The sequence below is a fragment of the Ranitomeya imitator genome, chromosome 9 (assembly GCF_032444005.1).
Source record: "Ranitomeya imitator isolate aRanImi1 chromosome 9, aRanImi1.pri, whole genome shotgun sequence".
In the NCBI taxonomy this organism is placed as follows: Eukaryota; Metazoa; Chordata; class Amphibia; order Anura; family Dendrobatidae; genus Ranitomeya; species Ranitomeya imitator.
Window position 1 is genome coordinate 86,367,029 of NC_091290.1, and position 12,873 is coordinate 86,379,901.

The following is a 12,873-nucleotide window of genomic DNA, read 5'->3' on the forward strand; positions in this document are numbered from 1 at the left end:
CGCAAAGTCATCTGTCAAAAATGTTCTACTTCCTTAAGCAGAGGTCAGAATCTGAAAAGTCTCAATACTAGTTGCATGCATAGACATTTAACCACCATGCATTTGAAAGCTTGGACTAACTACCAAACGTCCCTTAAGGTTGTTGCACCCTCGGCCAATGAAGCTAGTCATCAACGCAACATCCCTTCCGGCAGTGTAGGACCACCATTTAGCGCACCACCTGCTGTATCTGTGCAGGTATCTTTGCCAGGCCAAAGCAGTCAGGGTCAGGGAATCACCAGTTTCGTAGTAGGAAACACTGCATCTAGGGCACCGGCGGCAACAATACCATCTCCCACCGTCTCTCAGTCTGCCATGTCCACCGGCACCCCCGCTAGTTCCACGATCTCCAGCTCTCCAGTCCAGCTCACCCTACATGAGACTATGGTTAGAAAAAGGAAATACTTAGCCTCGCATCCGCGTACACAGGGTTTGAACGCCCACATAGCTAGACTAATCTCGTTAGAGATGATGCCCTACCGGTTAGTTGAAAGCGAAGCTTTCAAAGACCTGATGGACTACGCTGTACCACGCTACGAGCTACCCAGTCGACACTTTTTTTCCAGAAAAGCCATCCCAGCCCTCCACCAGCATGTTAAAGAGCGCATCGTCCATGCACTCAGGCAATCTGTGAGCACAAAGGTGCACCTGACAACAGATGCATGGACCAGTAGGCATGGCCAGGGACGTTACGTGTCCATCACGGCACACTGGGTAAATGTGGTGGATTCAGGGTCCACAGGGGACAGCAAGTTTGGGACAGTTCTGCCTAGCCCACGGTCTAGTAAACAGTTGTCTGTAGCCGTTCGCACCCCCTCCTCCTCCTCCTCCTCGTCCTCCTGCAGAAGCAAGAGCTCGTCCACAGACCGCAGTCGCACAAACACTCCATCCGCACCTGCCACTGTTGCACACCAGGTCTCCCATTATGGGGCAGCTACTGGCATACGTCAGCAGGCTGTATTGGCTATGAAGTGTTTGGGCGACAATAGACACACCGCGGAAGTTCTGTCCGAGTTCTTGCAGCAAGAAACGCAGTCGTGGCTGGGCACTGTAGATCTTGAGGCAGGCAAGGTAGTGAGTGATAACGGAAGGAATTTCATGGCTGCCATCTCCCTTTCCCAACTGAAACACATTCCTTGCCTGGCTCACACCTTAAACCTGGTGGTGCAGTGCTTCCTGAAAAGTTATCCGGGGTTATCCGACCTGCTCCTCAAAGTGCGTGGACTTTGCGCACATATCCGCCGTTCGCCTGTACACTCCAGCCGTATGCAGACCTATCAGCGTTCTTTGAACCTTCCCCAGCATCGCCTAATCATAGACGTTGCAACAAGGTGGAACTCAACACTGCACATGCTTCAGAGACTGTGCGAACAGAGGCGGGCTGTTATGTTTTTGTGGGAGGATACACATACACGGGCAGGCAGTAGGATGGCAGACATGGAGTTGTCAGGTGTGCAGTGGTCGAAGATTCAAGACATGTGTCAAGTCCTTCAGTGTTTTGAGGAATGCACACGGCTGGTTAGTGCAGACAACGCCATAATAAGCATGAGCATCCCCCTAATGCGTCTGCTGATGCAAAGTTTGACGCACATAAAGGATCAGGCGTCTGCACCAGAGGAAGAGGAAAGCCTTGATGACAGTCAGCGATTGTCTGGTCAGGGCAGTGTACATGACGAGGTACCGGGCGAAGAGGAGGTGGAGGATGAGGAGGATGATGGGGATGAGTATATTTTTAATGAGGAAGCTTTCCCGGGGGCACGGGAAATTGGTGGCGTGGCAAGGCCGGGTTCTGGTTTTTTGAGGGACACAAGTGACGTAGATTTGCCTGCAACTGCCCCTCAACCAAGCACAACCGCAGATTTGACAACGGGAACTTTGGCCCACATGGCGGATTATGCCTTGCGTATCCTCAAAAGGGACACACGCATTACAAAAATGATGAACGATGACGATTACTGGTTGGCCTGCCTCCTTGATCCTCGCTATAAAGGCAAATTGCAAAATATTATGCCACATGAGAACTTGGAACTAATATTAGCAACAAAACAATCAACTCTTGTTGACCGTTTGCTTCTGGCATTCCCTGCACACAGCGCCCGTGATCGTTCTCACACGAGCTCCAGGGGCCAGCAGACCAGAGGTGTTAGAGGGGCAGAAATCAGAAGTGGCGTTGGACAGAGGGGTTTTCTGACCAGGTTGTGGAGTGATTTTTCTATGACCGCAGACAGGACAGGTACTGCAGCATCAATTCAAAGTGACAGGAGACAACATTTGTCCAGTATGGTTACAAACTATTTTTCATCCCTTATCGACGTTCTCCCTCAACCGTCATTCCCATTTGATTACTGGGCATCCAAATTAGACACCTGGCCAGAATTGGCAGAATATGCATTGCAGGAGCTTGCTTGCCCGGCAGCTAGTGTCCTATCAGAAAGAGTATTCAGTGCTGCAGGTTCAATACTAACAGAAAAAAGGACTCGTCTGGCTACCCAAAATGTAGATGATCTAACCTTCATTAAAATGAACCACAACTGGATTTCAAAATCTTTTGCCCCACCCTGCCCGGCTGACACCTAGCTTTCCTATGAAAAGGTCTTGCCTGTGGACTATTCTGAATGACTTTTCCAATCTCGTAATTTTCTTCACCTGATTGTCCAGCATACGACATGTTTCCACCTCACGAAATGGCCAAACTCCCCACACGGGGCCGTGCTATCGCCACTTTGCGCTTGGACCCTTGAGAGTGCTGTTTGTCTGAAGAGGTGGGTGTGGCCGCTTTTGGTCGACGGCACTGCCACTGGGTCCCTCATAGTACAATAAAGTGTCTCTGGCGGTGGTGGTGCGCACCCAACGTCAGACACACCGTTGTAATATGAGGGGCCCTGTGCCTGTACCGCCGGCCACAAGACAGTTCCCCCCCCCAGCTCAAACAGTGCTCTACCACTAGCAAAATTATCTCTCACAGCTTCACCAATGTGTAGTCTAGCCGCTGACATCCTTCAATGCCTGGCACTGACAATACCATTGTTTTGACATTTTTGTTATGTTAGGCCTTCGAAGCCTGTCTGCGGTCCCTTCTTTCTACAACTACTACACTGACCAGGCCACTGCTGGCCGTGTTACCCTGGAACCAATTTAAAAGTGCCTACAGTCAGCCCAATTTTGTTATGTTAGGCCTTCGAAGACTGTCTGCCGTCACTCCTTCCACTAGACTTCCACTGACCATACACTGCTGCCCATGTACCCCTGGAACCAATTTAAAGTGCCTACAGCCAGCCCAATTTTGTTATGTTAGGCCTTCGAAGCCTGTCTGCGGTCACTCCTTCCACTAGACTTCCACTGACCAGACCACTGCTGCCCGTGTACCCCTGGAACCAATTTAAAAGTGCCTACAGCCATGTGTTATTATTTTAGGCCTTCGATGCCTGTCTGCGGTCACTCCTTCCACTAGGCCTCCACTGACCACACCACTGCTGCCCGTGTACCCCTGGAACCAATTTAAAATTGCCTACAGCCAGCCCAATTTTTTTATTTTAGGCCTTCGATGCCTGTCTGCGGTCCATTCTTTCAACTACTACTACACTGACCAGGTCACTGCTGCCCGTGTACCCCTGGAACCAATTTAAAATTGCCTACAGCCAGCCCAATTTTTTTATTTTAGGCCTTCGATGCCTGTCTGCGGTCCATTCTTTCAACTACTACTACACTGACCAGGTCACTGCTGCCCGTGTACCCCTGGAACCAATTTAAAATTGCCTACAGCCAGCCCAATTTTTTTATTTTAGGCCTTCGATGCCTGTCTGCGGTCCATTCTTTCAACTACTACTACACTGACCAGGTCACTGCTGCCCGTGTACCCCTGGAACCAATTTAAAATTGCCTACAGCCAGCCCAATTTTTTTATTTTAGGCCTTCGATGCCTGTCTGCGGTCCATTCTTTCAACTACTACTACACTGACCAGGTCACTGCTGCCCGTGTACCCCTGGAACCAATTTAAAATTGCCTACAGCCATGTGTTATTATTTTAGGCCTTCGATGCCTGTCTGCGGTCACTCCTTCCACTAGGCCTCCACTGACCACACCACTGCTGTCCGTGTACCCCTGGAACCAATTTAAAATTGCCTACAGCCATGTGTTATTATTTTAGGCCTTCGATGCCTGTCTGCGGTCACTCCTTCCACTAGACTTCCACTGACCAGACCACTGCTGCCCGTGTACCCCTGGAACCAATTTAAAAGTGCCTACAGCCAGCCCAAGTTTGTTATTTTAGGCCTTCGATGCCTGTCTGCGGTCCATTCTTTCAACTACTACTACACTGACCAGGTCACTGCTGCCCGTGTACCCCTGGAACCAATTTAAAATTGCCTACAGCCATGTGTTATTATTTTAGGCCTTCGATGCCTGTCTGCGGTCACTCCTTCCACTAGGCCTCCACTGACCACACCACTGCTGCCCGTGTACCCCTGGAACCAATTTAAAATTGCCTACAGCCAGCCCAATTTTTTTATTTTAGGCCTTCGATGCCTGTCTGCGGTCCATTCTTTCAACTACTACTACACTGACCAGGTCACTGCTGCCCGTGTACCCCTGGAACCAATTTAAAATTGCCTACAGCCAGCCCAATTTTTTTATTTTAGGCCTTCGATGCCTGTCTGCGGTCCATTCTTTCAACTACTACTACACTGACCAGGTCACTGCTGCCCGTGTACCCCTGGAACCAATTTAAAATTGCCTACAGCCATGTGTTATTATTTTAGGCCTTCGATGCCTGTCTGCGGTCACTCCTTCCACTAGGCCTCCACTGACCACACCACTGCTGTCCGTGTACCCCTGGAACCAATTTAAAATTGCCTACAGCCATGTGTTATTATTTTAGGCCTTCGATGCCTGTCTGCGGTCACTCCTTCCACTAGGCCTCCACTGACCACACCACTGCTGTCCGTGTACCCCTGGAACCAATTTAAAATTGCCTACAGCCATGTGTTATTATTTTAGGCCTTCGATGCCTGTCTGCGGTCACTCCTTCCACTAGACTTCCACTGACCAGACCACTGCTGCCCGTGTACCCCTGGAACCAATTTAAAAGTGCCTACAGCCAGCCCAAGTTTGTTATGTTAGGCCTTCGATGCCTGTCTGCGGTCACTCCTTCCACTAGGCCTCCACTGACCACACCACTGCTGTCCGTGTACCCCTGGAACCAATTTAAAATTGCCTACAGCCATGTGTTATTATTTTAGGCCTTCGATGCCTGTCTGCGGTCACTCCTTCCACTAGGCCTCCACTGACCACACCACTGCTGTCCGTGTACCCCTGGAACCAATTTAAAATTGCCTACAGCCATGTGTTATTATTTTAGGCCTTCGATGCCTGTCTGCGGTCCATTCTTTCAACTACTACTACACTGACCAGGGCACTGCTGGCCGTGTACCCCTGGAACCAACATCAGAAAATATAAAAATAAGTATTTTGCTTATAAAAAAGAAAATACTGGTGAGATATCAAATGCAGACATTTTAACATTAAAAACAAACACACAACTCTAATCTGGTACAGTACTAAAAATGGCCACCAGCTACAATTACTTTCTCCTGCAAGTAGTTAACTGAAAGTTTTTTTAAATTGAAAACACACATATGGCATCCACCGAGTGTTGTCCTGTCGCGTCTTCTTTATATTATTGCCGAGAAGATGCAAAATAATGAAAATAATAAAATCATTAATTACCAAAATAATAGAGAAAGTCAACACCACATTGCAAATAAACATTCATTCCAAATAAAGAAGCAGGGCGCGTCCGAGGGTGAGTATATACCTAATAAGAATATAATCACCCTCGGACGCGCAATGCTTATTTCCAACAGCCTTCCTTCCTAAGAATCAGCCCTTCCGTCGTGTAGAGAGACGTTGTGTTACACTCCAAGGTGTTCCCCAGGTTGCCTTTCCTGAGCTTCGATCTTCCGGCTCTCGTTTAGTAGTTCTTGGAAACTACTCTGCATTAGGCCTTCAAATTGGGTATGGGGTGTAGAGAGATGGTGTGTTCCACTCCAAGGTGTTCCCCAGGTTGCCTTTCCTGAGCTTCGATCTTCCGGCTCTCGTTTAGTAGTTGTTGGAAACTACGCTGCATTAGGCCTTCAAATTGGGTATGGGGTGTAGCGAGAGGGTGTGTTACACTCCAAGGTGTTCCCCAGGTTGCCTTTCCTGAGCTTCGATCTTCCGGCTCTCGTTTAGTAGTTCTTGGAAACTACACTGCATTAGGCCTTCAAATTGGGTATGGGGTGTAGAGAGAGGGTGTGTTACACTCCAAGGTGTTCCCCAGGTTGCCTTTCCTGAGCTTCGATCTTCCGGCTCTCGTTTAGTAGTTGTTGGAAACTACGCTGCATTAGGCCTTCAAATTGGGTATGGGGTGTAGCGAGAGGGTGTGTTACACTCCAAGGTGTTCCCCAGGTTGCCTTTCCTGAGCTTCGATCTTCCGGCTCTCGTTTAGTAGTTCTTGGAAACTACACTGCATTAGGCCTTCAAATTGGGTATGGGGTGTAGAGAGAGGGTGTGTTACACTCTAAGGTGTTCCCCAGGTTTCCTTGCCATTGCTTCGGTCTTCCGACTCTCGTTTAGTAGTTGTAGAAAAGTACACTGCATTAGGCCATACAAAATGGGTATGGGGTGGAGAGAGATGGTGTGTTACACTCCAAGGTGTTCCCCAGGTTGCCTTTCCTGAGCTTCTATCTTCAGGCTCTCATTAAATTGTGGTTAAATGGAACAACTGCATTTGGCGTACTAGTTGGTTTGGGGCCTACTATCGGTGTCTGCCACTCCTTGCTGTTCTCCTCCACTGAACAAAGCTGTGCCGCCTGTTTACTACGGTTGCCAATTTTGAACTGCATTTCGACTACTTACTGATTTGGCCCTACTCTCTGTGTCAGCCTCTCATTCCAGTTGTCCTCCACTGCAATGCCCCCTGGTTATTCCTGTGTTACCAATTTTGAACTGCATTTAGCCCACTTTCTTCTTTGGGCCTATATCTGTGTTTCCACTTCATCGTGCCCATTGCCCAGCCAGTGATAGATGAGTCTGCTGGTACATTGACCCATAACGCAACATTCCCCGTGCACGCTACACAACAACATTGTGACCCTGCTGAAAGTCAGGTTGCTCTTCCCGCATACCATACCACCTTACACGGGGACAAAGAGGAAGGTGCAGATGAAAGTGCAGGTTCCTTCATCAGGTGGGGGGAGGAATACTAGTTGGCGACGTCACTGGCACAGGGCCTCTCATAGTACGCAAAAGTGTTGCTGCCGGTGGGAGGCGCCCCCGCCGTGCAAACACACCGCTGTACTTTGAGGGGCCCTGTGCCAGTGCCAATGCCAACGAGTGGGCCCCCCCTGCTTGCTCAGGTTCACAGCACTTGCAAAGTTGAAATACTTACCTCTCCCTGCTCCACTGCCGTGACGTGGTCCAGATTTCCTGGGCCCACTAATTACTTGAACCAGCCCTACCCCCCACAACTTTAGCCAAATGACCCCCAATTTCAAATGCCTTCCAATTATTATAAGGTAAATTACGCTTGACAAGCTTCATTAAGAAGAATGGATGGTTTTGACATTAAAATGGCCACTCTAGGTGTTTTCCTGGCCCCCACTCACTGCCGACTATGCTGCCCCATTGACTTGCATTGGGTTTCGTGTTTCGGTCGATCCCGACTTTACGTCATAATCGGCCGATTTCACTCGACCCGACTTTGGACATAGTCGGGTTTCGCAAAACCCGGCTCGACTCTAAAAAGGTCAAGGTCGCTCAACTCTACCGGCGGGTATTCTCAAAGAGGGGGTAATTTTGTCTGCCATCTCCCCTGATTTGCGGCGGGTGCTGCAAAAATTTCAGGCTGATAGACCTGACCGTTGCCCAGCGGAGAAACTGTTTGTCCCTGATAAATGGACTAGTAGAGTTATCTCTGAGGTTCATTGTTCGGTGTTGGCTGGTCATCCTGGAATCTTTGGTACCAGAGATTTGGTGGCTAGATCCTTTTGGTGGCCGTCTTTGTCGTGGGATGTGCGTTCTTTTGTGCAGTCCTGTGAGACTTGTGCTCGGGTTAAGCCCTGCTGTTCTCGTGCCAGTGGGATGCTTTTGCCCTTGCCGGTCCCGAAGAGGACCTGGACGCATATCTCTATGGATTTTATTTCGGATCTCCCTGTCTCTCAAAAGATGTCGGTCATTTGGGTGGTTTGTGATCGCTTCTCTAAGATGGTCCATTTGGTACCCTTATCTAAATTGCCTTCCTCCTCTGATTTGGTGCCATTGTTTTTCCAGCATGTGGTTCGTTTACATGGCATTCCGGAGAACATCGTTTCGGACAGAGGTTCCCAGTTTGTTTCGAGGTTTTGGCGAGCCTTTTGTGCAAGGATGGGCATTGATTTGTCTTTTTCCTCGGCTTTCCATCCTCAGACAAATGGCCAAACCGAACGAACTAATCAGACTTTGGAAACATATCTGAGATACTTTGTTTCTGCTGATCAGGATGATTGGGTGTCCTTTTTGCCTTTGGCTGAGTTCGCCCTTAATAATCGGGCCAGCTCGGCGACTTTGGTTTCGCAGTTTTTCTGCAATTCTGGTTTCCATCCTCGTTTGTCTTCAGGGCAGGTTGAGTCTTCGGACTGTCCTGGTGTAGATACTGTGGTGGATAGGTTGCAGCAGATTTGGACTCATGTGGTGGACAATTTGACATTGTCCCAGGAGAAGGCTCAACGTTTCGCTAACCGCCGGCGCTGTGTGGGTCCCCGACTTCGTGTTGGGGATTTGGTTTGGTTGTCGTCTCGTTATGTTCCTATGAAGGTTTCCTCTCCTAAGTTTAAGCCTCGTTTCATTGGTCCGTATAAGATTTCTGAGGTTCTCAATCCTGTGTCGTTTCGTTTGACCCTTCCAGCTTCTTTTGCCATCCATAATGTATTCCATAGGTCATTGTTGCGGAGATACGTGGCGCCTGTGGTTCCATCCGTTGATCCTCCTGCCCCGGTGTTGGTTGAGGGGGAGTTGGAGTATGTGGTGGAGAAGATTTTGGATTCTCGTATTTCGAGACGGAAACTCCAGTACCTGGTCAAGTGGAAGGGTTATGGTCAGGAAGATAACTCCTGGGTCTTTGCCTCCGATGTTCATGCTGCCGATCTGGTTCGTGCCTTTCATTTGGCTCGTCCTGGTCGGCCTGGGGGCTCTGGTGAGGGTTCGGTGACCCCTTCTCAAGGGGGGGGGGTACTGTTGTGAATTCTGTTGTCAAGCTCCCTCCTGTGGTCATGAATGGTACTTCGGCTGGTTCTGTCCATGGGCTTCCTCTGGTGGTTGTGAGTGGAGCTGCTGCTTCTGAGTTTCCTTCCACAGGTGACGAGGTTAATTCGTTAGCTGGCTGCTCTATTTAACTCCACTTAGATCATTGCTCCATGCCACCTGTCAATGTTCCAGTATTGGTCTTGTTCTCTCCTGGATCGTTTTTGTGACCTGTCTTCCCAGCAGAAGCTAAGTTCCTGCTTGCTTTTCTCTGGTTTGCTATTTTTCTGTCCAGCTTGCTATTTTCATTTTGTCTTGCTTGCTGGAAGCTCTGGGACGCAGAGGGAGCGCCTCCGCACCGTGAGTCGGTGCGGAGGGTCTTTTTGCGCCCTCTGCGTGGTCTTTTTGTAGTTTTTTGTGCTGACCGCAAAGTTACCTTTCCTATCCTCAGTCTGTTCAGTAAGTCGGGCCTCACATTGCTAAATCTATTTCATCTCTGTGTTTGTAATTTTCATCTTTACTCACAGTCATTATATGTGGGGGGCTGCCTTTTCCTTTGGGGAATTTCTCTGAGGCAAGGTAGGCTTTATTTTTCTATCTCTAGGGCTAGCTAGTTTCTTAGGCTGTGTCGAGTTGCATAGGGAGCGTTAGGAGCAATCCACGGCTATTTCTAGTGTGTGTGATAGGATTAGGTATTGCGGTCAGCAGAGTTCCCACGTCTCAGAGCTCGTCCTATATTATTAGTAACTATCAGGTCATTCCGTGTGCTCTTAACCACCAGGTCCATTATTGTCCTTACCACCAGGTCATAACAGAGCACTATATGGCAGCTATGGGGCAATAATGAATGGCACACAGCACTATATGGCAGCTATGGGGCAATACTGAACAGCGCAGAGCACTATATGGCACAGCTATGGGGCAATAATGAACGGCGCAGAGCACTATATGGCATAGCTATGGGGCAATAATGAACGGTGCAGAGCACTATATGGCACATCTATGGGGCAATAATGAACGGTGCAGAGCACTATATGGCACAGCTTTATATGGCACATCTATGGGGCAATGATGAACGGTGCAGAGCACTATATGGCACAGCTTTATATGGCACATCTATGAGGCAATAATGAACGGTGCAGAGCACTATATGGCAGAGCTTTCTATGGCACATCTATGGGGCAATAATGAACAGTATGGAGCATTATATATAGCACAGCTTTATATGGAGCATCTTATGGGGCAATAATGAACGGTATGGAGCATCTATTTTTATTTTTGAAATTTACCAGTAGCTGCTGCATTTCCTACCCTAGGCTTATACTCGAGTCAATAAGTTTTCCCAGTTTTTTGTGGCAAAATTAGGGGGGTCGGCTTATACTCGGGTCGGCTTATACTCGAGCATATACGGTAATTAAAAGGGCATATCGAGTCTCCTGGACGTCTGTATCTGTTTTTTGTCCTTGTCATATATTGCTGCTTTAAATGATAACAGTGCATACAATTGAAAAGGAAAGTTTTTTTTTCTTTTCTTTTCCTCCCTCGAACTTCCTCTTTTCTGCTGCTAAAAGATCTATCATTTTTGATGTGACATACGTGATTTTTGGTAAAACAGCAGCTGCTGATAAAAAGGGGAAGTGTGTCTCTGACTGTATTTGAGCGCAGAGTACAGAAAAAAAAAGGGAGGGAGAAGAGAATCCGTATTAATTTTATTTTATTTTCTGTTTTTTGTTGCATTTTGAAGTTTTTAAAGTTTTTTTTTTTAAAAGTTTTTCAAAGTTTCTTTTCTTTTCTGCCTCTTCACTTTTTGCTTAAAAGGGGTTCTTTTTTCCTTTTCTGCAAAGAACCTGAGTTTTTGATCGTGTACCAGGTTTTTGATTGTTTTCTGTTCTTATGGGGGTTTTTTTTGGAGTTTTTATATACTCATTTTTAGAAATTTTTGCAGTTTTTTTTTTCCTTTTTTTTTGTTTGTTTTTCATTTTGTTTTTTGCCATGGGGAATAAGGTGGCCAAGCAACAGGAGGGTCTTTTACTTCCTGATGAGAAAACGGCCAACCAGATAGTGGTAGAACACGAAGGTGTTAAGTACGTGAAGAATTTTAGAAGGTATAAAGTATGTGAAATTCATCAGAACGGCAGAATTCAAGCTGCAGAATGGCATGACGTAGAAAGGAAAATAAGGGAAGTTAGCTGATGTTACATTGCTGAATGCTGATACATGGTATACAGTAGCAGCAGAGCTTACATCGTTTAGGTGGTACAGAGAGATAGGTGAGCAAACCAGGAAGTGATTTTTATGTATATAAAATGGGGAAAGGTATTAAGCCATCACGCCTCCCCATGCTCTCAATAGATTCCATGGTATAGGGAGATTTTGCACAGTATATGGTGCGCCCCGCCCAACCTTTGTACATGGAGATGGCGCTGTTGCTCTGACCATGCAGTCTCAGGCTGCATCTGCCATGAAAGAAGAAGGAATTTTCTTCTTGTCCATCTTTCTTCTCTCATTCCTCCTTTTTCTCTGTCACTCTTTCTCTCCTCCTTCTCCTTTCTCACTCTCTATCTCCTCTACACATCTACTCCTCCTTCTCCTTCTTCTCCACACCTCTTTCCTCTTTCACTCACCCTCCTTCTCTCCTCCTTCTTCACTCCCCACCACACCTATCTCCTCCTGCTCTTCCTTCTCCACACCCATCTCCATGCCTCTCTTCTCCTCCTCTCTCTCCTCCACACCTCCCATCTTCTCTCTCTCCTCCCTCTGTTCTCCTCCCTCCTTCTACATCACACTCCACACCTCCTCCTTCTCTTTCGCCACACCCTTTGACTCCTTCTCTCTCTCTCTCCCCCTTCTCTAAAACCACCCGTCTTTTGCTCTATCAGCTCCCCTCCCTCACTCTTCACCTCCGCACGTCCCGCCTTCTGCGCACCTTACATCTCTACCTCCTGCTTTTCCTCTGCACCATGTATCTCTTCCTGCTTCACACTCTCCATCTCCTGCTTTGTTGCCTGTTGGGCAGATGCCAGATTCAAGCACTGAAGTGTCTCTGTATCCGGTGCTCACAGCACAAGGCACATTCTATGTTCCCAATACAGCCCAGCCTCTGACAGTCATGGTATCGGGGCAGGAAGGTGGAGATCCCCCGGTAGAAGGCACCCTCCAAGCTGCAGTAGGCGGCAGACAGCTCAGCCCTGGGTGCAGAGGGGGGGAGGACTGACATCATCATCATCATTTGTTGATAATGTGCAACTTCAGCACCGGTCAGAGCTGCCTACATTCACATCAACATAGAGCTATAAGCCTAGTCCACCACAGCTTCAGCAAGGGGGGAGACATCCTCACACAAAAAGGCAGCTTCAAAGTCCAAAATTAGCCAGTATATGACCCCAGCACACGCTATCACAACTATTCCTCTGATGAAGATGTGGAGGGAACATCATACATGCTGCCCAGTATTAGGAAAAGAAACCCACAGGCACCAAGAATGCAGGGGCAGATAGAGGCACCACCATTACACTATGTGCACTTCAGGTCAGGTGACAATCTTCCAGACCCAGGGATGCATCCCATGCCATTTTACA